At 41.7% G+C, this 23,266-nt stretch overlaps 1 protein-coding gene across 11 annotated transcripts in view; it reads right to left on the bottom strand.

Annotated features, from left to right (window-relative positions):
- LOC139446763 (plasma membrane calcium-transporting ATPase 2-like) overlaps positions 1–23,266 on the bottom strand; it is a 186,237-nt gene that overhangs the window by 109,959 nt on the left and 53,012 nt on the right. The window contains exon 1 of one of the 11 annotated variants that reach the window (XM_071228075.1): positions 7,658–8,502. The exons of the other annotated variants lie outside the window; for them this stretch is intronic. The gene's annotated coding sequence lies outside the window, so the exon portion shown is untranslated. Of the gene's footprint in view, positions 1–7,657; positions 8,503–23,266 lie in introns of those variants that run through there. 11 annotated transcript variants of the gene reach the window in all.

Below are 23,266 nucleotides of genomic sequence, written 5' to 3'. Positions count from 1 at the left end.
ATTGGATTCCCAGCTATTTTCCTACCAGATTGAATAACATTTAACATTTCCAAAGTTGCCACAAATAGCCTTCCACAGCTTGTAATTCATATCATGCAAGAATTCAAATCTCTTTATTCAGCGTGACCTTGCATTGATATTCCCCGCAAATATGGGGTATCAGATTCTTCAATATATGAAGGTAGCAAATTCCGAGCAAACATGATATGGAAATATTTTCAATTATATCGAAGACTTTGACAATATAATAACATATGATTTGAAAAGTAGAATGGCCATTACCAGGATTAAGTCCAAGTGTCACAGTTGGGATGAAAGTGATGCCCACATAGTCAAAGCCAAGCAGCACATAACCATCACAGTGAGAGTTAGACTCTTCAGTTGCAAATTCTTAAGTGTCTCCAGAGCAATCTGTGGGAATAACATCTTAGTCAGCAGTACTGCTGCTATCTAATGACAACCTGCACAAGTAATCAAGACCGGTGCAGGGAAACCAGTGCCTTTGCATAGAATATCGCCATCTGTAGTGTTACTCTCCAAATACCACATTGTTCAAGTTGAAATAGATATATTATTCAAAAGAAGTTATGGAACACTCTATATTGTCATGACAGATTAACTTAACTTATCCCTTTGTCCCCTCACAAAGTCAGCCATCTAACCCACTCAGCCACCACAAAATGAAAGTCTGACTACTGGTAGTCTATATCACATACTTTGTGTAGCCCTCTGTGACTCAGCCCCAAGAAATACTAGAATCTGTGAGTGAGTATGATTTTACGCCACTTGTAGCAATATTCAAGCAATTTCACATTGACACCAGAAATTGTACCCATCACACTTTGTACCCATGTCGGGAATCGAACCCAGATGTTCAGCTTGAAGAGCGAATGCTTTAACCACAAGGCTACCCGACCGCCCTAAAGTCATATGACAAAAATGGGGTGTTCTTTACTTCTTTTGAGTAATTTATTTAAAAAATGTTGGAAGAATTTTGTATTCTACTGGAAACAATTGTAACAAGGAGAGAAAAACCAATGCCACCAGAGGTCATCTACAAGCTCTTGGTCATGTGAGGCTAGCTGAGTTCGAATTAAGCGGATCCTAGGGTCACTGAGCTTGGCTGCTACAGAATCTAAAATCTAATATTCGGGTTAAAAAAGGGCCCTTTGACGTTCATGCTAAATTCTAGACATGTCGTCACAGCATCTTTGACGTGACTCCCGAACGCAGGTTTTTGAATGAGACTTGTGTGAGAATAAAAATATTGAAATATTTTCTTTGTTAAACTGCCTTTACATAAATGATAGAAGTGAGCCCAGAGAATGTCTTCAGTCTTGAAAACCATGCAAAAGTATTGTTAATGTATATGTGCACAGGCAAGCTCAAAGCTTCATGGCAAAATGATGAAGAGGTCAGCTGTCAAGAGCAAGATCTCAGAAGTCATTTTGCAACCTGAATACGACAAAGGTTCCTGGACATGAGGTGGTTCTTGCAGCAAGAAGTAACTTTTAACCTTTAAATTGAAGCAAAAAAAAACATTGGTCCAGTTCCTTCAGAACATAGTCGACCATTGATCTGTAAACAGAAAATTGCATGAGGACCACATTATCATGTTAAGGCTGATCAATACCACTTCTGGAACTGGGGTCAGGACTTGTCAAATCAATGCCATATTACCAGGAGACAGTGGGGGGTTGCGGAGGGAGACTTGCCAACAGACAGCTATAGGTCACTGGTTCTGCCCACCATGTTCTGGGCACAGTCTTAGTGTGAAACAATCTACTAAACTCTGGTTAATGGTATTGGTGTGAATCAATCGACTAAACTTAGAGCTGAAGTAAAGGTGTGAAACAATTGACTCAAGACTGGGATATAGCATTGGTGTGAAAATCTATGAAAGTCTAGAACAGCTGCCAACCTCGTTGGTATTCTGCGTCCATGATTCAACTAAACTCTGGACAAAAATGACCCTGATCTACAAGATTCAACCTAATCCTGTCAGCATTGGTCCACAACCTTACTCGGGACAAAGATCACAAATTCACCTACTCCTGTCAGCATTGGTCCACAACCTAACTTGGGACAAAGATCACAAATTCACCTAAACCTGCCAGCATTCATTCACGATTAGAACAGGAACAGGAACATCAAAAAAAAATTTAAAAATCAGAAATTAAACAAATAATTGTGTTTCTGGAAATGTCTTTGATCTCTTAAAGGCGATTCCCAGAAAACATGATAGTTACCCTACTGATCCCCTAGATAATTAGGAAAGCCCTTGACCGTCCATGCCATTACATAATGACCAGTTCCTCAGAGGCATTTGTTTAAATAATACTGCTTTTATTAACAGCCTTTCTGTTTAGACAGTACACAAAAATGTCACTACAACTAAAACACATACTTACAGTACGGCCACACGATGCTAAAACAACACACTCCCTCAATGCAATATCAATTCTACCTACTCAGGGAGCTGGGAAGCTAAATATTATACGAGTAATATGGACATATCAATATTATGGATTTTGGTGTCAGCTTCTGTGCCTCCAACCTGTTTAAAACACATGTTACACTTAGCAACAGATTGCTTGAAGATTTCACATGTGAATGTAACTCTAGTATTCAATTACACCAGAAAATAGGCTTCATAATATGGACAAGAAAACTAACAGAACATTAGTGAAACAGGATAATACTTAAATCAATTAATCTGACACAGTTTTGTCTGACTGACATTTCATAATATCCATTGTGAAAACATCAATCATCCCCTGGGAGATATTGTATATAAATACCCTTAAACCTTATTCATACGTATAACACCTGTAACGATCGTAATGACTACTCCAGGATTATCCACCACACAAAACACAAGGCATGAATAATTCAAAGCATTCCTCCATGATAATCATTGATTTCTATATTTCTGATGCATTATTAAACTGTGTGTTTATTCTTAAAACACACCTTGGACTTAAATCATTCACTGTAGAGTATTTCCCATTCAGGTAAAAATCACTCAGGCGGTGTTGATGGTGTCGTGACCGATGCAAGGATGCATACTTTGTCTTATTGCTTTAATGACAAGCTAAAAATAATTGAGCTTCAATCAACAAAATTGGTTCATGAATATACGGTTCAATAATGTGTAATGCTATGTAATGCTGTGTTTGAGTGAGTGAGTGGGTTGGGTTTGACACATCTACTTTATTCCTCTCCTATGGACCAATTAGATGCTACCTCTCGTATCACTTGCATTTGCTTCAAACAAAATGGCGGCGCCCAGTCAAGATGATCTGATCGATAATCAAGATCTATATTGCGATAAAATGAGTCTTACATCGCGAAGTGCATCAAATCATGTAAAATATAAAAAGATTTGGAAAAAGATTTGGAAAAACATATGCTGACAACGAGTTGGCTATGCACAAACTCTCAATCGACCGAAATCTGCATGACAGTTTACGAACAGGATTTAGATTCTGTTGCGCGATTTTGATTTGACTATGGCCAAACTGATTAGTCCATCCAAAATGTAGCTCCATAATACCAGCCTACTTCGGCAAGGGTGGAAACTGGACTTTTATAGTCAGTTAACTCTCTTGCCTCGGGAAGATGGGTTTAAGACTGTTTTGACGTCAGCTTGATGTGGGAAGAAAGTCCTTGTGACGTAAGGTTTAAGCTAGGTGCTTTATACCACTTTTGTGGAACCCACAGGCATGCGTATGGCGCTGACGAACCAAGAAATATGTAAGTGATTGAAAATATGCTTATTTCTATGTACTACAGTTTCCCAAGTGTACTTCTGTGATGGTGAGACCCATGAGTTTGTTTTTCATTTATTATCAGCAGTACTAATGTGGAAGTCGAAAATAATAATATATACATACATGTATTCACAACAAGCTATATTGAACAATCTTTATATTGGGATAACACTTTCTTAGTACAAATTCTAGTACTCTTGGGGATTGACTTCCATTTGAGATTCGAAACCACACTGCCAAAGTGAGGCATCTAATCGCCAGCACACAAAGTCAGCGATCTAACCCACTCAGCCATGAGGCTTCCAAAAAATGAAAGTCCGACAACTGGTAGTCTAGATTACATACTTTGTGTACCCCTCTGACAAGTGTAAATTGGCAAGGCTCCTATGGCTGAAATCTATGAACACACAATGCCATATGGAAAGTGGTCAAATATAAGAAATGTTATATTTGGGATAACTTTTTCTTAGTAACATACAAATTTCAGTACTTCCTGGTGTTGAGTCCAATCCGGGATTCGGACCTACATTGAATTTTAGGCCAAATTTCTTGTAAACCATCTAATAGAAATAAAAAGCCTAATGCATCAACACATATTAGACAATATGCATAACAAGTATTGAAGCTTTTGCCAAAACAATTAAGACTGAAAGGAAAATAACATGTCTGAAATAGAGTAGAATGCATTGTTAATATGTTAGAAACAGATAATCCCAAATAGATAAGAGATCATAGTGTAGAACATGTTTATTCATATCTTGTGCTGGTAATTGAGGTGAGGTGAGGTGACATGGGGTTTAGCGTCGCGTCCAAGATTATTGCACTAATATGGCGACGTGCATGCACGTGTGTGTATGTGTGCGTGTGTGTGTGTGTGTGTGTGTGTGTGTGTGGCTGCTTGTACTAGTCCGGATTAAAGCCGATTTATAGTGCTAGCTCGCTGAGATACCATGCCGCAGTTTAACATGAATACCCCACTCAGACACAGTATACTGACTCCGAGCCGACCAGTCCTTGTTTTAGCCCCCAAATGCCGAGCGCCAGACAGGGTAACAACAGGTACCATCTTTTAACGTCTTTTGGTATGACGCGGCCGGGGATCGAACCCCGGACCTTCCGCTCTCTGGGCGGACACTCTACCACTAGACCACGGAGGCGGTCTGTGCTGGTAATTAATTTGTCCAAAAGCAAAGCATTCAGCGGGAAGAGTCTCTATGGATTATAGAAATGGAAATGACACAAAAGACATGCACATCAACTCTGACTACCACTTCCAGCTTTAGAATAAGCAAAATGCACTACAATGATATCCCAAGTTTAACACACAAATGCCCTCTAACAGCACATATCTGTAAATACCACAAATTTCAGTTTTATACGAAAATAACTCCATTGCTTTGCTAACGTGACAAAGCTTCTAAACTGTCATGAATTTCCAATACATTTTATCTATTTTTATTTTTCATTGTTACCAAATGATTTTTTAGCTATTGTATTTGGGTCTCATCTCCGTCAATAGTCGGCCAACTTTAGCCACTTATCTGCAGAATGACACCATTAAAGTACACATCCATATGGGATAAGTGTTTAGTTAGCGTCTAGAAATAGCTACAATTGTTCAAATTTGATGAATGTTGACATGGCTAGTATTTCCTAAATTGGCGCCACGCTCGTGCATATTATTTCATCGAGCCCTGTAAACTCCCTCATTGCAAATACAATCAATACATATCTCAGCTTAATCATGCTTCTGTGTAGCCGAAAAGAATGGAAACAGACAGCAATATGGTCAGCAGAACTACGACAATTTAAATTAACGTGGAAGTTACGCATAATGTGGAGATAATTGGAGGATTGTTCTGAGCAGCTGGAGGTCCAGTTGTTCGTTAGAGCATCATCTGCCTGGTTCTCCATACAACAGCCGAAACGAACATGATCATCTATGGCTTTTCAATTCTGGACACATTGCGTGAAATTAAATTTAAATAAGATTCTTTTACATGGACATGAAACAAACAAGTACAATTAACTATAGAAATTAATCAGTCAAGACAGTTCACAAAACCAATCCTTTATGATTTGATACATATTTATCAAATATTAGATATGCAGAACAGGTGCTTGTTTTTCTTACGTCAATAATGTCCTGCATGTGTAAGAAAATGATATTCTGTTGATAACTTAACATACGCCAGGGTGTGACTTGACGCATTTCCAAGATAAACAAGGAAATTAAAAACAAATTCGGTCAAGTATCATGCAGAAGCAAGATTAACTCGAGATTTACACATACATTTAAAAAATAATATCACATAGAAATATATTAACTGACATTCAATGAACACTGACAATATGTTTTAATTACTGTTTGTAAATTTTGCATCTGGACATATCAGACAGGAAAACAAGGTAGAACGAAACCTGAAACTAGTTTGGCCAAGAAAACAGATTCATAGAACGATTGAGTATCAAGTGTACACTTCACACGTTGTTGAATACACGTCCGTATCAATAATTTATGTAAATATATGCAACAGTTCCCAGCATAAGAATCCTATCACAAATGATACAAAGGTTTACCTACGATTTCAAACTAAGTGCCCTTAGGCAAAAACATCATTTTGTCCAAAAATCAGTATTTTCTTAAAAGTCCTTTTTTTTCTTTAATCTAAATATTTCATTGAATGCAAAAATGTGAAGCTGAACATGAATGCCTCTTTTTTTTATTGGACTCGTTTTCAGTGAAACGCAAGGAAATTCTGAAAAGCCATAACATTAGTTATTACCATAACAACACAACTTGGCAACTATTTAATTCCAATTTGGAAATCTACTGACCTCTAAGCGGGCCTGAACAATTCCCCGTGAGATACCAGTGATGCAGGGATGCTGATCCACTGCATGGAGCATCAGTCTGGAAACAACTGGCCTTATAATGGAAAATGACTGTGGCCAAATACACACCGCTAATCTGACACACCGCTGGTACGATCATATTTGGTATTTAGTTCAAATCACATGACGTCAATCTCGACTTCAAATTGAAAGGCTTTCTTTGAAGTGGCTGACATTTGTATGTTATTATTAGGTAGAAGCTCAGCTGGCTTGATTGATTCTGTATTACTGACATGCGCTCAGCAACAAATACTAGAAAATAAATATAGTCTCACATTGTTAACCCCTTTAGATTTAAACAATGATTATCTAAAAAAGAAATCACAAACCAAAGGGTTTGAAAAGGACATTAGATAAGGGGAATATATTTCATATACAATAACACCGTATTCCCTCGTAGAGGGAAATAAACTTTCATTATCCTCGGCAAGATCGACAGTGCTGCTGACATGTTATCTGATTATACTGCACAGGCATTGCAAGGTAGGATACACACATTCCTAATCGGACATGCACTTTAAAATCTATGAATGTGAAATATGTACATGCAATAACTGAGCAGAAATTTTATGAGGCTTAATCTTATCGTTATCTCAACGTACTGTGTAAACCGCCTTGGAGGTCAAGGTCAACCACTGAACACCGGTAACATACTCATAGCAGTAACTCAAAATGGGTTTTCGGTGAGGCTCGGCATCAGCTAAATCCACAGCTGATGCAGTTGTGTGAGAATGTACACGCAGACAAGACAGCAGAAGATTTTCAGAATGTCTGCCTGACTTTCTCTCCAACTCCCACACACTTCCCATCAGTGCTGACGACGACGACCCCCCAAATGCTCTCCTGCCTTGCATCTTAACATTATCTATGTTGGAGCAGAGACGCTGCCAGCTATAGTAACTGCCTAACGAAGCTAACACTACCTCGCAAAATCAATCCGATTTTGGCCCTACAAGGCAGCAAACCAGAGCAAAGTGTGCAAATCTCACCTCGATGAATCTGTGTCCAGCTCCAATAATCCTTAGTGTGAAGTCCCCAGTAATTTTCATCCAATATGTAGTAAAGCACAGTGGCGATTTTCACTGACCGAATCCAAGCTGTTGGGGCAGGGAAGAGTGATCATAAATTACCTACACCCGACCCCAGTACCACCATCCCGACAGGTGTGTCCGTCCATGCTGGGTGACACAGGGGTTGTCTGTGCGTCAGTACGGCACCAGCTTCACCGGTTGTGGGAGATGGCAGCAGCAGCGCTAGCACTAGCAGACTAAGCAGGCAGCAGTGGTTCAAGCCAGCCCAGTACAGTGCAAATGGTGGCTGCAGTGTAGCTCCAGATCAATGCCAATACCGTCAATCCATACATCCACCGATGATGATCAAAGCTCTCTCTCACTCCTGGCTGCTACGCTGTTCGGCAGCTCCACTTCGGGCTACTCCACAATCGTAACGAAATCCTACAATGCCTACACCTTTAGCGTGCACATATGCTCTCGGAGAAACGGAACAGGTAGCGTGAATAACACAAACATAAGAAATGCAAGCACCAATTAAGCAATTTTAACTCCAGCACGTGCTTACAGCTGAGATGAAGTGCATCAGGACTTCTCCTGCCTCTACCTGTCCAACCTAACTAGGCCACACTCAGGTAATACCCTGACCTGTCTGTTCGGTACGCAAGCCTGACCAGTCTGTTTGGTACGGAGCCTGACCAGTCTGTTTGGTAGCAAGCCTGACCAGAGGCTGATCCACGAGGTGTGACTTTCTGGTCAACCACAGACAACACAGGCCATCTGCTGTAGATGTGCTGCTCCCTACATCTGCTCCCCCAGCATTCTCACGTGGACTCACGGGCCAGGTTTAGTGTTACCAAGAGCTGCACCAGCTGGGGAAAGCATGCCCGGTATGTACTATAGCTGGCAACAGTCAGGAGGGATATGCATGACTGACCTGCCACCTACCTTCCTGCATGGATTACTGGGAACAATAACACAGCTGACAGGGAGACCCCTTCCTTGTGCTCTAGTTGGGAAAGATATTCATTTCTTGTGCGTGTTGACATGACATTTGCCATGCATGCCTGTATAGTGACATGCATGAATAAGTCCAGATCAAAATACTTGATTTGGGTCTATATTCATCCAAGAAATATTATAACTTGATTATTCAAGATTGAAAACTACACATGTTTAGTTACAGCAGGAAACATGCTCGTTTAAACACGTGTCCCATCACAAGACTATCACTGTATTTCACACTGCCGTTACTTAATGTAGGGAAGAAATATGAGGCTAGGTTGTGTCCCAAGGTTGTATATACGCTGCTGGGATGACTGTGGTAGAGATTACTATGCTGACCTGGCCTGTGGGGTAGAGATTACTATGCTGAATTAAAACCTGTGTGGTAGAGATTACTATGCTGAATTAAAACCTGTGGGGTAGAGATTACTATGCTGAATTAAAACCTGTTGGGTAGAGATTACTATGCTGAATTAAAACCTGTGGGGTAGAGATTACTATGCTGAATTTAAACCTGTGGGGTAGAGATTACTATGCTGAATTAAAACCTGTGGGGTGGAGATTACTATGCTGAATTTAAACCTGTGGGGTAGAGATTACTATGCTGAATTAAAACCTGTGGGGTAGAGATAACTATGCTGAATTAAAACCTGTGGGGTAGAGATTACTATGCTGAATTTAAACCTGTGGGGTGGAGATTACTATGCTGACCTGGCCTGTGGGGTGGAGATTACTATGCTGAATTTAAACCTGTGGGGTGGAGATTACTATGCTGACCTGGCCTGTGGGGTGGAGATTACTATGATGACCTAGCCTGTGGGGTGAAGATTACTATGCTGACCTGGCCTGTGGGGTATAGATTACTATGCTGACCTGGCCTGTGGGGTATAGATTACTATGCTGACTGGAAGCCTGTGGGGTGAAGATTACTAAGTCACCTGGCCTGTGGGGTATAGATTACTATGATGACCTAGCCTGTGGGGTGAAGATTACTATGCTGACTGGAAGCCTGTGAGGTAGAGATTACTATGCTGACCTGGCCTGTGGGGTATAGATTACTATGCTGACCTGGCCTGTGGGGTGCAGATTACAATGCTGACCTGGCCTGTGGGGTGCAGATTACAATGCTGACCTGGCCTGTGGGGTGGAGATTACTATGCTGACCAGAACCCCGTGGGGTACAGATTACTATGCTGACCGGAACCCCGTGGGGTACAGATTACTATGCTGACCTGGCCTGTGGGGTGCAGATTACTATGCTGACCTGGCCTGTGGGGTGGAGATTACTGTGCTGACCGGAAGCCTGTGGGGTACAGATTACTATGCTGACCGGAAGCCAGTAGGGTGGAGATTACTATGCTGACCAGAACCCCGTGGGGTACAGATTACTATGCTGACCTGGCCTGTGGGGTGGAGATTACTATGCTGACCGGAAGCCAGTAGGGTGGAGATTACTATGCTGACCAGAACCCCGTGGGGTACAGATTACTATGCTGACCTGGCCAGTAGGGTGGAGATTACTATGCTGACCGGAAGCCTGTGGGGTACAGATTACTATGCTGACCTGGCCTGTGGGGTGGAGATTACTATGCTGACCGGAAGCCAGTAGGGTGGAGATTACTATGCTGACCGGAAGCCTGTGGGGTGCAGATTACTATGCTGACCGGAAGCCAGTAGGGTGGAGATTACTATGCTGACCGGAAGCCTGTGGGGTGCAGATTACTATGCTGACCTGGCCTGTGGGGTACAGATTACTATGCTGACCTGGCCTGTGGGGTACAGATTACTATGCTGACTGGAACCCCGTGGGGGCTGGGGTACACCACACTATAGCTCTCTACATGACTTAATGAGTCAAGTTCATCAGCTAGGAGACAATAGAAGCTGTCCTCCTTCATTCCAGTGGTACTCTGATACATTGACGTTATCGCCTCAAATGTTAAATATAACTGGAATACTGTTAAAAGCGGCGTTAAACCCCACTCACCCACCACTATAACCAGCATTGTTCAGCCGGACCATTAGCCTCCCACGGGCAGTCATCACTCTGATACAGCCGTCAGTGATGCATCTTCCCCATAAAGAACTGCTTCACGCATCATCAGCAATTTACTATACAGCAATTACTGCAATGTTTCACAAGGAGGACGGACATGCTGTTTTCATTTTAGTCAAGAAACTAGTACCAGCAGGAAAGTCCTGCCGGACATTCACTGATAAGTGTAGTGAGTAGCCAATCACTGTTACATCAAACTCAAAGGGACCTGAGAAAACGTTTGACCTCTTAGTGTTCAACACATCTGAAAATGCTTCTCAACATCATTCACAACATCAAATTCATCATGTTGTATGTGAACTGGAGTGGAATAGCGCAATAGTTCACATTAAAAAAAAACAATAAAGTGTTTAGTAAAAAGGAAACATTGAAGTTTTACATAAATGGAGATGCACTTCAGATTCCCAAACGTGAAGTTAAAGTGCATCTCCTATTATCAGGGCAATTTTGTTCTTCCATTTGATTTTGTCAAATCAGCGATAAATTTTGAAGGAATCTGCTGGGACCTGACAATCGAAATTGGACACATCAGATTTCTACGCCCAGTGTTTGACTGTAACAATGTTTGGTTGTAACAGTGTTTTGCTGTAACAGTGTTTGGTTGTAACAGTGTTTGACTGTTACAATGTTTGGTTGTAACAGTGTTTTGCTGTAACAGTGTTTGGATGTTACAGTGTTTGACTGTTACAATGTTTGGTTGTAACAGTGTTTTGCTGTAACAGTGTTTGGTTGTAACAGTGTTTGACTTATTTTTGCTTCATGTACAACACTGCACTCAGCAATATTTCAGCTGTAAATAATCAAGTTTGAGCCAGACAATTCAGTGATTGATATCATGAGCACTGATCCACACAATTGGGATCTATGACATGCATCAACCAAGTCAGTGAGCCTGACATTCCATAACGTCGCCTCTCACAACCAGCGTAAGTTGCTGGTGACCTACCGTTTTTCCTCTATAATGTCACGCAAGCTGTTAACCGGGCACCTGTAGGAGGCTGGTGTGTATTAGAGGCTAAGCGTAAGTTCTGTTTAATGATGGCACAGTGACAACTCCCTACCTTACCAAATCCAAACTCTACAGTAATACCAAGTGTACATTTGCAGGAAACAATCATTCAATCACTTCTAATTACCAACATATCAGGATTAGAGACCAGGCTTCTAATCAAGGCCCGGCCTCCATCTTTTTGAGGGTCAATTTCTGCGTCAATTAGGGGCCACTGTGTATTGGAGCCCCGCATTTATAGAGGAAATATGGTATTTTCTAATCTGGAGTGCATATGCTGCATTAAAAGCCACCACATCTCATATCCAAGCACCATTGTGACATGTTGCATCCCGTTATCTACTGAAATGCTGAGTGACATCTGTTTCGATAACTCTCCAAGTCTTATCTGTCACACACCAACCCGAAATGAACACTTGGATATCCTGACAATCATGATAAAAGTGTACTCAATGCCTTTTCATATTTTGTCCAGCCAGGGAGAGAATGTTTATTTCCTTAAAAGGGCTACCGACCCATTTACACAGTGCATATGACAATATCTTCAAACAATGCACCATACAGTTACATAAGCATCATATATTGACCAAATAGTTGACCCATTTTTGAAGGAAGGTTGGTTTGTTGTTTAACGCCGCACTCAGCAATATTACAGCTAAATGACGGCGGTCTGTAAATAATCGAGTCTGGACCAGACAATCCAGTTATTGATATGGGTTGCTGAAGACCTATTCTACCCCGGATCTTCACGGGTCCATTTTTGAAGTAGTTTGAATCACATATTTGGCCAAGGAGTTGATAACACATTTACTATTTGATAACATTGTTCAAACTTTGTTCTACTGGGCTATAATATACTACCTAAGAAGAGACCCGTGAAGATCCGGGGTATAATAGGTCTTCAGCAACCCATGCTTGCTGTAAAAGGCAACTATGCTAGTCGGAAGAGGCGACAAACGGGATCGGGTGGTCAGGCTCGCTGACTTGGTTGATGCATATTAATGTATCCAAATTGCATAGAATTCAATCACTGGATTGTCTGCTCCAGACTTGATTATTAAATCAATATGGTACTTACAAACTTAATCGGGGTGAACCAGAATACTACCCACGATCATAGGTTCTTGATGCAACTCTTCGTGGCTACAGAATGTGTCATCAAATCAGGGTACAAGCTATCAATCACTGGCTATGACGCCGGTCTGTACACATTCAAGTCCAGACATTCCAGTGATTGATATTATGAGCAACAATACAAGGCTGTGTTAAAATGCCAGCACCCAAGTTACGTCTGTCAATCGGTCCATCCAGTCACCTCTTATGACCTGTATAGGTTGCTGTGGACTTATTCCTCACCAGAACCCCCATTTATAGCCTTAAAATAGCTGATGCCTCATAAAACATATTTTACTCACTCCATATCTCACGATCAACCACCTGCCACAAAAACAACCTGCCATGTAGAACGTATGAGACTCATAATTCCTTATCATCCCATCTGTCTTATCTGTTAATTAGCCTAATTAAAAAATTCTTCCTCTTTTGCAATACACACAGCTCAAAACGTAAAGTCAAACAAGGATGGAAGCAGGAAAATGGTTTTGTACAAGCTGTACCTGCGGTGACTCACGACGAGGTAACTACCGTCTACATCCAGTGTGGGAATAGGATGCAGTTGTGCACATCCCAAGCCGGCAGGCAGGCATCCTTGCATCAGGTGTATGTGTTTCCCAGATGGGTGAGATGGTTTTGCTGGTAAGAAACAGGCTACAGTGTGTAGTTTGACATCACTTGGAATCATATGCCCCTGGGAAGTAAGCCTCAACACATACCTTGCTATTTTAAGATTGGCTTTGTAAACCAGAATATATTTAGTTCATAACTATGATCAAAGAGGTTAATAAATTGTCGGAATGATTAGTAAAATTTCAACATTTTTGTATCTTAGTTTTCGTAGTGGTTATCATAGGCTGCATAAACATGTTGCTGTAATTTCAGTTCCCCAATGTTCCCAGTTCCTCAAAACATCATAGGAGTAGGAAAATCATAAATACCATACTTTAACATAGACTTACGACAATTGCATCACTTTGTGGAATGTGTGTGTGTGAGTTGGGTTTAACGCCGCTTTTAACAGTATTCCAGTTATAGCGCGGCGTGTCAGCTTAATGTGGGAAGAAAGGCCGAAGTGATGCAGGTCTCAGACGTTTACCACTTAGGTGAAACCCACGAGCACGGGTATGGTACTGACAAACCTAGAAACATAATCGGGGCGAACCGGGATTCGAACCCACAATCATAGGTTTCTGGCGTGCCCAAGGGACGCAACTCTGCACAGCGAATCGCGACGCCTTAGACGACTGGGCCACCCGTGCCCCCCTTTGTGGAATGTGGCTCTGAACATTATACATATAGTAATGGGTGGTCAGGCTCTGTGATTTTGTTGATGTATGTCATCATATGTGGGTTTATGAGCATGATATCAATCACTGGATTGTCTGGTCCCGACTCGATTATTGAATGACAGACTGCCGTCATATAGCTGGAATATTGGTGAGAGCGACGTTAACAACAAACAAATGCTTGAACTAGAATACAACCACAATAATTCATTTTCTTGTCTTCAATCGCAACTACTGAATCATGGCGTAATGAAGAGAAGAACTGATAATACCGACTCCATGTCTAGAAATTGAAATACAATTCTTAATTTAAATTCAAAGATAATTGTTGATTGCTTCATCTGCTCGTCAGTTCTGCCAAATCACATTGGAAGCTCAGTTCCATGGCTACTTGTGAAATAAGCTAATCAGAGCTGTAACTCTGTGGCTCAACCGGCTTGTCACTTTTTCTTTTGATTATGGAGAACATATCTTGTCCATGTTTTGAAACTGAACAGAGCATCCATAGCCAACTAACCCTACGAATGTACATCTTTGATCAGCTCACACACTGCACTGCACAGGAATATATTCCAGTACTTCAGGGATTTAGCCAGACCTGTTCTGCAGTTGATTTTCAGCTTCAAGTCTGCAGCAAATGTCAGTTAAAATTTGCAAAAGGAAATTAAAATTTCCCTATCAATGACAATATAGTTACAACTAATGTGAAGGCATGGTCACCGTGACTTCATCACTGATGGCTGGATAAACAAAGGTGGGTCTTGAATGTTAAATGTTACATTTTGGCAATGAGTGAGTGAGTGAGTTGGGTTTAACGACGCTTTGAACAGTATCCCAGTTATATCACGTCATGTCAGCTTAAGGAAAGCCCCAAGTGATGCAGGTCTCAGACGTTTACCACTTCGGTAAAACCTATGAGCACGGGTATGGTGCTGACAAACCTAGAACATAATCGGGGCAAACCGGGATTCGAACCCACAATTTTAAGTTTCCGGCGTGCCCAAGAGACGCAACTCTGCACAGCGAATTGCGGCGCCTTAGACGAATTGGTCTACCCTACCCCCCATTACTGGAATGAATGCAATGTTACAATACAATGACAAAATACTTCTGAAATTAAACAAACTATTCAAAAATACCAATTTTGAACAAAACAATATTTTCCTCATTTACATGCCAAGGGTATGACAGGGATCTAAAACATGAAGGAATCTATATGTTTTTGGAACAGCAAATCAACTCAATGCATGGAACAGGATCACCATGGCTAACCTCTGCTGCGGATTAGATGGGATCTTGGAGCTTAGTTATTCACAGAAACAGTCAACAGATAATAGAATATTGGTATTAACAGGCAATGTTTAATGCAATTTTGTCATTTGTTACAAAAATTGATTAAAAAAACAACCTATGACACAAATGCACACAGGACTGTTCTGTGACCTTGAGGTCGTATTTGTCCTTGATTGCAACGCGAAGACGGACACATTCCAGACAAAATAATGTTGAGACTAGTTACTACCCATTCACAGTCCCCAATACAACTTGATGAATACAATGCTTCCATTGTCAAAACCAAACAACATTGCCTCATGTCAAAACAGTTGCAACCAAAATGGATTTTTTTTAGCACAAGGATTCTTTGATTTCTCTAACAACCAAATATGTGCAGATTACCTCACAAGAATGTCTCATTCAGAATAATGGCAGACCTTGTATGCAGGTCCACTGCCCCATAATACACAAATGTGTGTGCTGGCAGATTGACCAGATAGTGATTAAAACGTGACATGCTTATCAATATTAATTAAGGTCACTAGCAGGACGGGGTTCCAGTTTCGGAAACTTTTGCCGTAAAATTTTCTCACATAGACATACACCCAGGCAGTCAGTAATGGCCAAATCTGCCTAATTTCATTGCCCAGACGATAAAGCAGCCTTGTTGACTTGTATCCAGCTATTTTGATATTTTTCATCAGCCTAATTTGCTGACAAGATATTGTCTTCTATGCTACAGACCTTCTTGCTGGTACACCACACGACTGCATAATTCGGCTCTGGAGAGAAGGTGCTTCTTCCTTGATCAATATTTCGCGTGAACGTTACACAAGATGATGACGACTTCGCCTGACTCGGTGCACTTTGCCGCCTCATCAAACAAAGTGAGTCCTCCATGAGATCATCATTATCATCATCAACTGCTGCCGTTTTCCTCGGGAACAAATTTTGAGTTTTACACTTACGAGCGAAAATGACATGGATTGCGAATCGTCTACATCACCTCTGGTATCAGTGTAGCGCTAATGTGGTTACGGCTGTAGGTGACCCATAAACAGAAGATAAAGTGAGTGGGCGGGGTTTTACAACGTTTTAACTATACTCCACCAATATCGCAACATGGGACACCCGAGTGTGGTCTTCACACATTCTACTCATGTGGAGAATCAAACTCAGGGTTAGGTGAGTAGCTGACACAATAACCACTTGGCTACCCTGACAGAGAGGGAGAGAATACCACCATCTTCATAATCACAACAAACAAATATTGAAATTTCAGAGAGAGAGAGAGAGAGAGAGAGAGAGAGAGAGAGAGAGAGAGAGAGAGAGAGAGAGGAAGAGGGGGAGAGAGAGATCAAGAGAGAGAAAGAGGAGAGAAAGGGAAAAGAGAAAAAGAGTGAGAGGGGGAGAGAGGGGGGAGAGAGAAGGGGGAAAGAGGGGGAGAGAGACAGACAGACAGACAGACACAGAGAAAGAGTGAGAGAGAGGACTGGTAGTTATGGACAGAACAATATTGCAAAATGACAAAAGGTTTAATTCCCTTGGCTTAATCTAACAAATGTTTGAGAGGTCATTGAAGTTTCCAATCTTACATTTTGTTTTGTTTCAATACCAAACTGTGCGTCATGGATAGCCCTGCGAAATGGATTTTGTTTTTGACTTCATAGCTGTTCCTACAGACTTCGCTTTAATTAGGAAACCAAAGCTTTGAAAATATTTAACAATGGATAAGAGCAGAGGCAAAGTGTCAGATCTCCATGTCACCACTCCTGGAAACCCACAATCAGTCTCCAGTAATGTCAAGTCCCTTAAAATGGGAACTGAAAAACATGGAGGTTGAAAATGATGTGTTCTGCACTTTACGGAGAAATACTAGGCATATGGGAAAACATTTAATAGCGTTGAAAACCAGGGAGTCAGGGTCTTTCACAATCTTGGACAAATCATCCTCTGATCATTATTAACCTCTCAGGGAGGGCTTGCAACTCACTCTTCACATTAAAGAACATGGACAATTCATCAAAGTCAGCCGTTCAATGTGCATACTTTATCTTGAAAATTAATGTCTTAAAAGCATTCTTGGATGGAAAGCTGAGCAATTTAGTCAATCTGACCTAGACACTAATATGACCAAATCCTTTCCGTGAATAACACTCTACCTAAAAGTCGAGAGAAAAGACATTGAGGGGTGAGTTCGGTAAGGTTGGTGTAAAATCGGGAGATTTTACCATCAATGTGATTGGGCCCCCCAAAAATCAATGATTTCAAGGCTGTGTGAGAGGCTGTCCTCTGATATATAGATGTTCGGAGCTGTGTGAGTCGGTGGCAAAACCTGCTTTACGACACACTCTAATTTCATCCTTTGCCACCAAGGGAGGACGTATGCATATGCAGAAATAAATAAATCAGATTTTGCTCTAGAGGGTGTCAAAGCAACATGCACCTGTCACAAGCTATGTCAGGTTAATCAAATGACTGCGAGGGGGATATCAATGACACACACCAAATTGGATTTCACCGGCTATAATCTGCCCTTCTGGTCTGAAGCCAGACATAGGTCCTTCTAATGCTCGTGCCATGTCATCCGAACTGAGGTCACGGACTTGGACCATGTGCTACCATGTGCATGGCAGGTCCTCCTGCTTTGCCACGTCATCAGAGCTTCTGGGGACAGAGATATGTGCTACCATATGCATGGCAGGTCCTCCTGCTCGTGCCATGTCATCAGAGCTTCTGAGGACGTAGACTTGGACCATGTGCTACCATATGCATGACAGGTCTTCCTGCTCGTGCCACATCATCAGAGGATCTGGGGACGTAGACTTGGACCATGTGCTACCATGTGCATGACAGGTCTTCTTGCTCGTGCCACTTCATCAGAGCTTCTGGGGACGTGGACTTGCAAATCATTACCAGTATTAACACATGGCATGGCTTTCTAGACTATGTATGATTTGCAGGGGTTTTCAAGTCTTGAATCAACAAATTATCATTGCCTATGATTGTTCCTAAGATAGCCTTGTTGATGATAGCAGATACAACATGTACCTCACCTACCAGTACTGTCTCTTGCACCAGGAACAATCCTGTACAAAAATTTCACTTCAGCTTTAAGGCCATTCAATGAACGTAAAAATCATTGCATGGACTAATGTTGGCCTGATAATCATGTTCATGCCAAGTCAGAGAAAAGCTTGTGGCACTATGTCCACTCATTGTCCAGCCTACACAATGAAAACATAAGGTGATGGAAAATCGGTGAATGGCACATCGAAAATGGAGGATGATAGAAACGACATGCTGTACTTGACAATACCAGACATATAAACCATACATTATCTAGGTTTTAAGAATTTATTAGGACCAATCATTTCAATATTGACACTTCCATGTGATGTCATAGGCCATCTTTCTTGTAACCATAAGAGTGGTTGGTTGGTTTGTTGTTTAACACCGCACTCAGCAGTATTCCAGCTATATGTCTGTAAATAATTGAGTCTGGACCAGACAATCCAGTGATTAATATCATGAGCATCAATCCATGCAATTGGGATCGATGACATGCATCAACCAAGTCAGCGAGCCTGACCACCCGATCCCGTTAATAGCCTTTTACGACAAGCATAGTCACCTTTTACGGCAAGCATGGGTTGCTGAAGACCTATTCTACCCCGGAATCTTTACAGGTCTCACGGCAAGGGGGACACCATGTAAGCATAGTACTATGCCAACACTGAGAAATACTTTCAAGAAATAAAAAGCTGTCCTTCTGTCCAAGATATCCTTTTGTGCTCTGCAAGTGACTCTGAGGACCTTGCAGTAGACGTGGACCAGTAAGACTTGCCAAGCCTGCAGATTGGTAAACCTGGTCCAATCAGAACGAAGGCCAGGATTTGATTAAGCGTGTTAATGCTTCTGGAGGCCTCCCCAGCTTGTTGGCCAAACACTGCCAATATATTATTCCATCTGTTCTCCCAGTCATCTCCTGGCTGAGGAAAGGTATATTAAACCATGCATCACTCACTATGATTAAATTAAAGTGAACCACAAGCTTCTGATTGAGAGGTGACTTCAACCAGCTCAGCAAGTCAACGATGCAAAATTTAATCTGCACTGAATATGGGTACCAGTATCAATTAATCTGGGTCATTATGTAAGCGCCTCAAGGTTATGGCGGTACCGAGAGTACACACGCCTGCCTCGTTCCACTGTTGCCAGCAATTTGAGTCCATTTCTTCTCAACAGAATCTTTGTCAAGAATATTTGCTTCCAGTAATCAATAAGTATTTATATGGAAGTTTCCTATTTGAAGTAGAAGAGTTCTGTGGCCCTGATAGACAAAGATCCTAATCATCCTCAGAATGTGGCAGTGTTCAATGATTTTTAGCTCTTGTTTGTTGCACTGACATGACCACAATCTTTCTGAATTACTGATCAGCCTATCTCCTTAACGTGTGCCATCTTGATACAAACAAAGACTCGTCTGATCATCAGGGTGATTTTTTTCTTGTACTTATAGAGCGACATCTCTGTGATCCATCTTTTTCACAGAAACTGACATTGAAAAAATATAATTGTATGACAAACAAGACATATTGCAGACGATCTTTTACAAAAATTCTCTCCTGAAGAAGTGAAATATGAAAGACTGACTCTTCCTATGAAGCGTTTCTGTTGCCACGAGATGAGTATTTGTGGATGTCCCTGGACTCCCCTAAATAGTGCACAAAGATGACCAGGCAGAGGACACTAGGCATGGAATCTCTGATCTCGGGAAACTTTTTCAACAACCCCAAAAATTCGGTACATCAAACAGGTCAGACATGACGACAATAACAGTTAACTGGACAGCGCTGGACATTAATTACTCCTGGTTTTTCTAAAAGTATTAGGATACAAGATTTCCAGTGACATGAAAGTGATTTGATCTTATAGAATATTGACTAAGAGGACAATCTGTGACTTTGCCTTCTGACGCCATGGACTGAAGCCTCCTTTGATAACGCTCAAGGAAACATGTACAAACTGTTGACTCCCGACACCAGAAGGGGACTGAAGGCTCCCCACACTGCCAGTAGAGACCAGAGACTTCCCACACTGCCTGTATAGAGATTGAAAAGTCCCCACACTGCCAGTAGAGACTGAAGACTCCCCACACTGTCAGTAGAGACTGAAGACTCCCCACACTGCCAGTAGAGACTGAAGACTCCCCACACTGTCAGTAGAGAGACTGAAGACTCCCCACACTGTCAGTAGAGAGACTGAAGACTCCCCACACTGTCAGTAGAGAGACTGAAGACTCCCCACACTGCCAGTAGAGAGACTGAAGACTCCCCACACTGCCAGTAGAGAGACTGAAGACTCCCCACACTGCCAGTAGAGAGACTGAAGACTCCCCACACTGTCAGTAGAGAGACTGAAGACTCTCCACACTGCCAGTAGAGAGACTGAAGACTCCCCACACTGCCAGTAGAGACTGAAGACTCCACACACTGCCAGTAGAGAGACTGAAGACTCCACACACTGCCAGTAGAGAGACTGAAGACTCCCCACACTGCCAGTAGAGACTGAAGACTCCCCACACTGCCAGTAGAGACTGAAGACTCCCCACACTGCCAGTAGAGACTGAAGACTCCCCACACTGCCAGTAGAGACTGAAGACTCCCCACACTGTCAGTACAGACTGAAGACTCCCCACACTGTCAGTAGAGACTGAAGGCTCCCCACACTGTCAGTAGAGAGACTGAAGACTCCACACACTGCTTGTAGAGAAACTGAAGACTCCCTATACTGCCTGTAGAGAAGCTATAGACTCCCCACACTGCCGCCAGAGGGACTTAAGTAGAGAGATTGAACTCCCTATACTGCCTGTAGAGAAACTATAGACTCCCCACACTGCCGCCAGAGGGACTGAAGTAGAGAGATTGAAGACTCCCTAAACTGCCTGTAGAGAAACTACAGACTCCCCACACTGCCGCCAGAGGAACTATTAACTCCGAGAAGAGAGACTAAAAGTTTCTAGCACTTCCAGAAGAGAGACTAAAACTCCCAACACTGCACTATATTGATAGTCAGGGAAGGTTCCATGGTTCAAAATGATATTCATTGATACTTAGTAATTTGCTCCCAATATTAAATCATATTACCATTACAGATTATTGTATCTAATCAGGTATACATCAGGGTATCATCAAGTAAATTGGTAACCCAATAATGGTCTATTCACCAGGTTAAATCTGGACCTGTTTGGGGCTTGAACTCCATCGTCTAGAATAACTGACCATTATTCTAGGTTTAACTTTGTGTGTAGGCTGGGCTGGCAGTATCAAACAGATACTATTTTCCTTCAGCGCCAACTTTGTCTTAAGTGCAGGGGAGTTCACTGGAAAATTCGTAATCACTGGAAGGTTGATTACGTTCAATCTGTTTCCAAAATGTCAAGTTATTTTAATACGTCACACCGAGACGGGAGATACTTCAACTCCGCTGACAAGCACATTGGTGCAGGCCTCAGTTGGTAGAGAGGAAGTTGGGAGTTTTAAACAACAGAAAACAATACATGGCAGTTTTTTCATATTCCTCCACAGTGTGTAATGAACCGATCAAATACCTTCAGCTTCATTTAAACAACAAAACTGTAACCTATTTGCCCTTCCAGAGAATCCATACTCTAATTTGAAGAATCACTGGAAATCATACATTTGCACTGATGCTTTGGTTTGTTGTTTTACGCCGCACTCTGCAATATTCAGCTATATGACAGCGGTCTGTAAATAATCGAGTCTGGACCAGACAATCCAGTGATTTACATCATGAACATCGATCCACACAATTTTACGATAAGCAATGTCGCCTTTTACAGCAAGCATAGGTTGCTGAAGACCTGTTCTACCCCGGATCTTCACGGGTCTGCGCTTTTCAGCAGTGCATTCTTTAAACTATGTGTGGCTCTCTGAGGGTCATGAAAATCAGGGGTAGGAGATTCAGCCCCCGTTCACATGGTCACCAAAAATCCAATACATGTGTTGACCTCCGAAGGTCATGTAACTCACTGATAGTGAGATTCAGCCCACATTTCACCAATATACCAATACATGTGTTGACCTCCGAAGGTCATGTAACTCACTGATAGTGAGATTCAGCCCACATTTCACCAATATACCAATACATGTGTTGACCTCCGAAGGTCATGTAACTCACTGATAGTGAGATTCAGCCCACATTTCACCAATATACCAATACATGTGTTGACCTCCGAAGGTCATGTAACTCACTGATAGTGAGATTCAGCCCACGTTTCACCAATATACCAATACATGTGTTGACCTCTGAAGGTCATGTTCATCACTGACAGTGAGATTCAGCCCACTTTACACGTTTCACCGATATACCAATACATGTGTTGACCTCCGAAGGTCATGTAACTCACTGATAGTGCGATTCAGCCCACTTTACACGTTTCACCAATATACCAATACAAGTTCAGATCTCCGAAGGTCATGTAACTCACTGATAGTGAGATTCAGGCCACTTTACACGTTTCACCGATATACCAATACAAGTTCAGATCTCCGAAGGTCATGTTCATCAAGTGGAAATGCATGGTCCTTATTCAATAAACAAGAAGAAGAACAAAGAAATGCAAAACAGGAAATTCCTCAACCCATCTGATGACATTTAACATTTTTTTCAAAATAATGATCATCCAAACGAGCAAAGAACACTATCTTTTCTGCATATTTTGATTGATAATAAGGTGTAATTATATACACATAATTACACAAGTAAATGCTGAAACAATGAATACTCCCCACACGGCAGGACCTGGCAGGACATCT

Source organism: Haliotis cracherodii, unplaced genomic scaffold, assembly GCF_022045235.1.
Source record: "Haliotis cracherodii isolate W230 unplaced genomic scaffold, xgHalCrac1.p SCAF_6, whole genome shotgun sequence".
NCBI lineage: Eukaryota > Metazoa > Mollusca > Gastropoda > Lepetellida > Haliotidae > Haliotis > Haliotis cracherodii.
The sequence above is the reverse complement of the archived record's forward strand: the minus strand, read 5'-3'. Positions and strand labels throughout refer to the sequence as shown.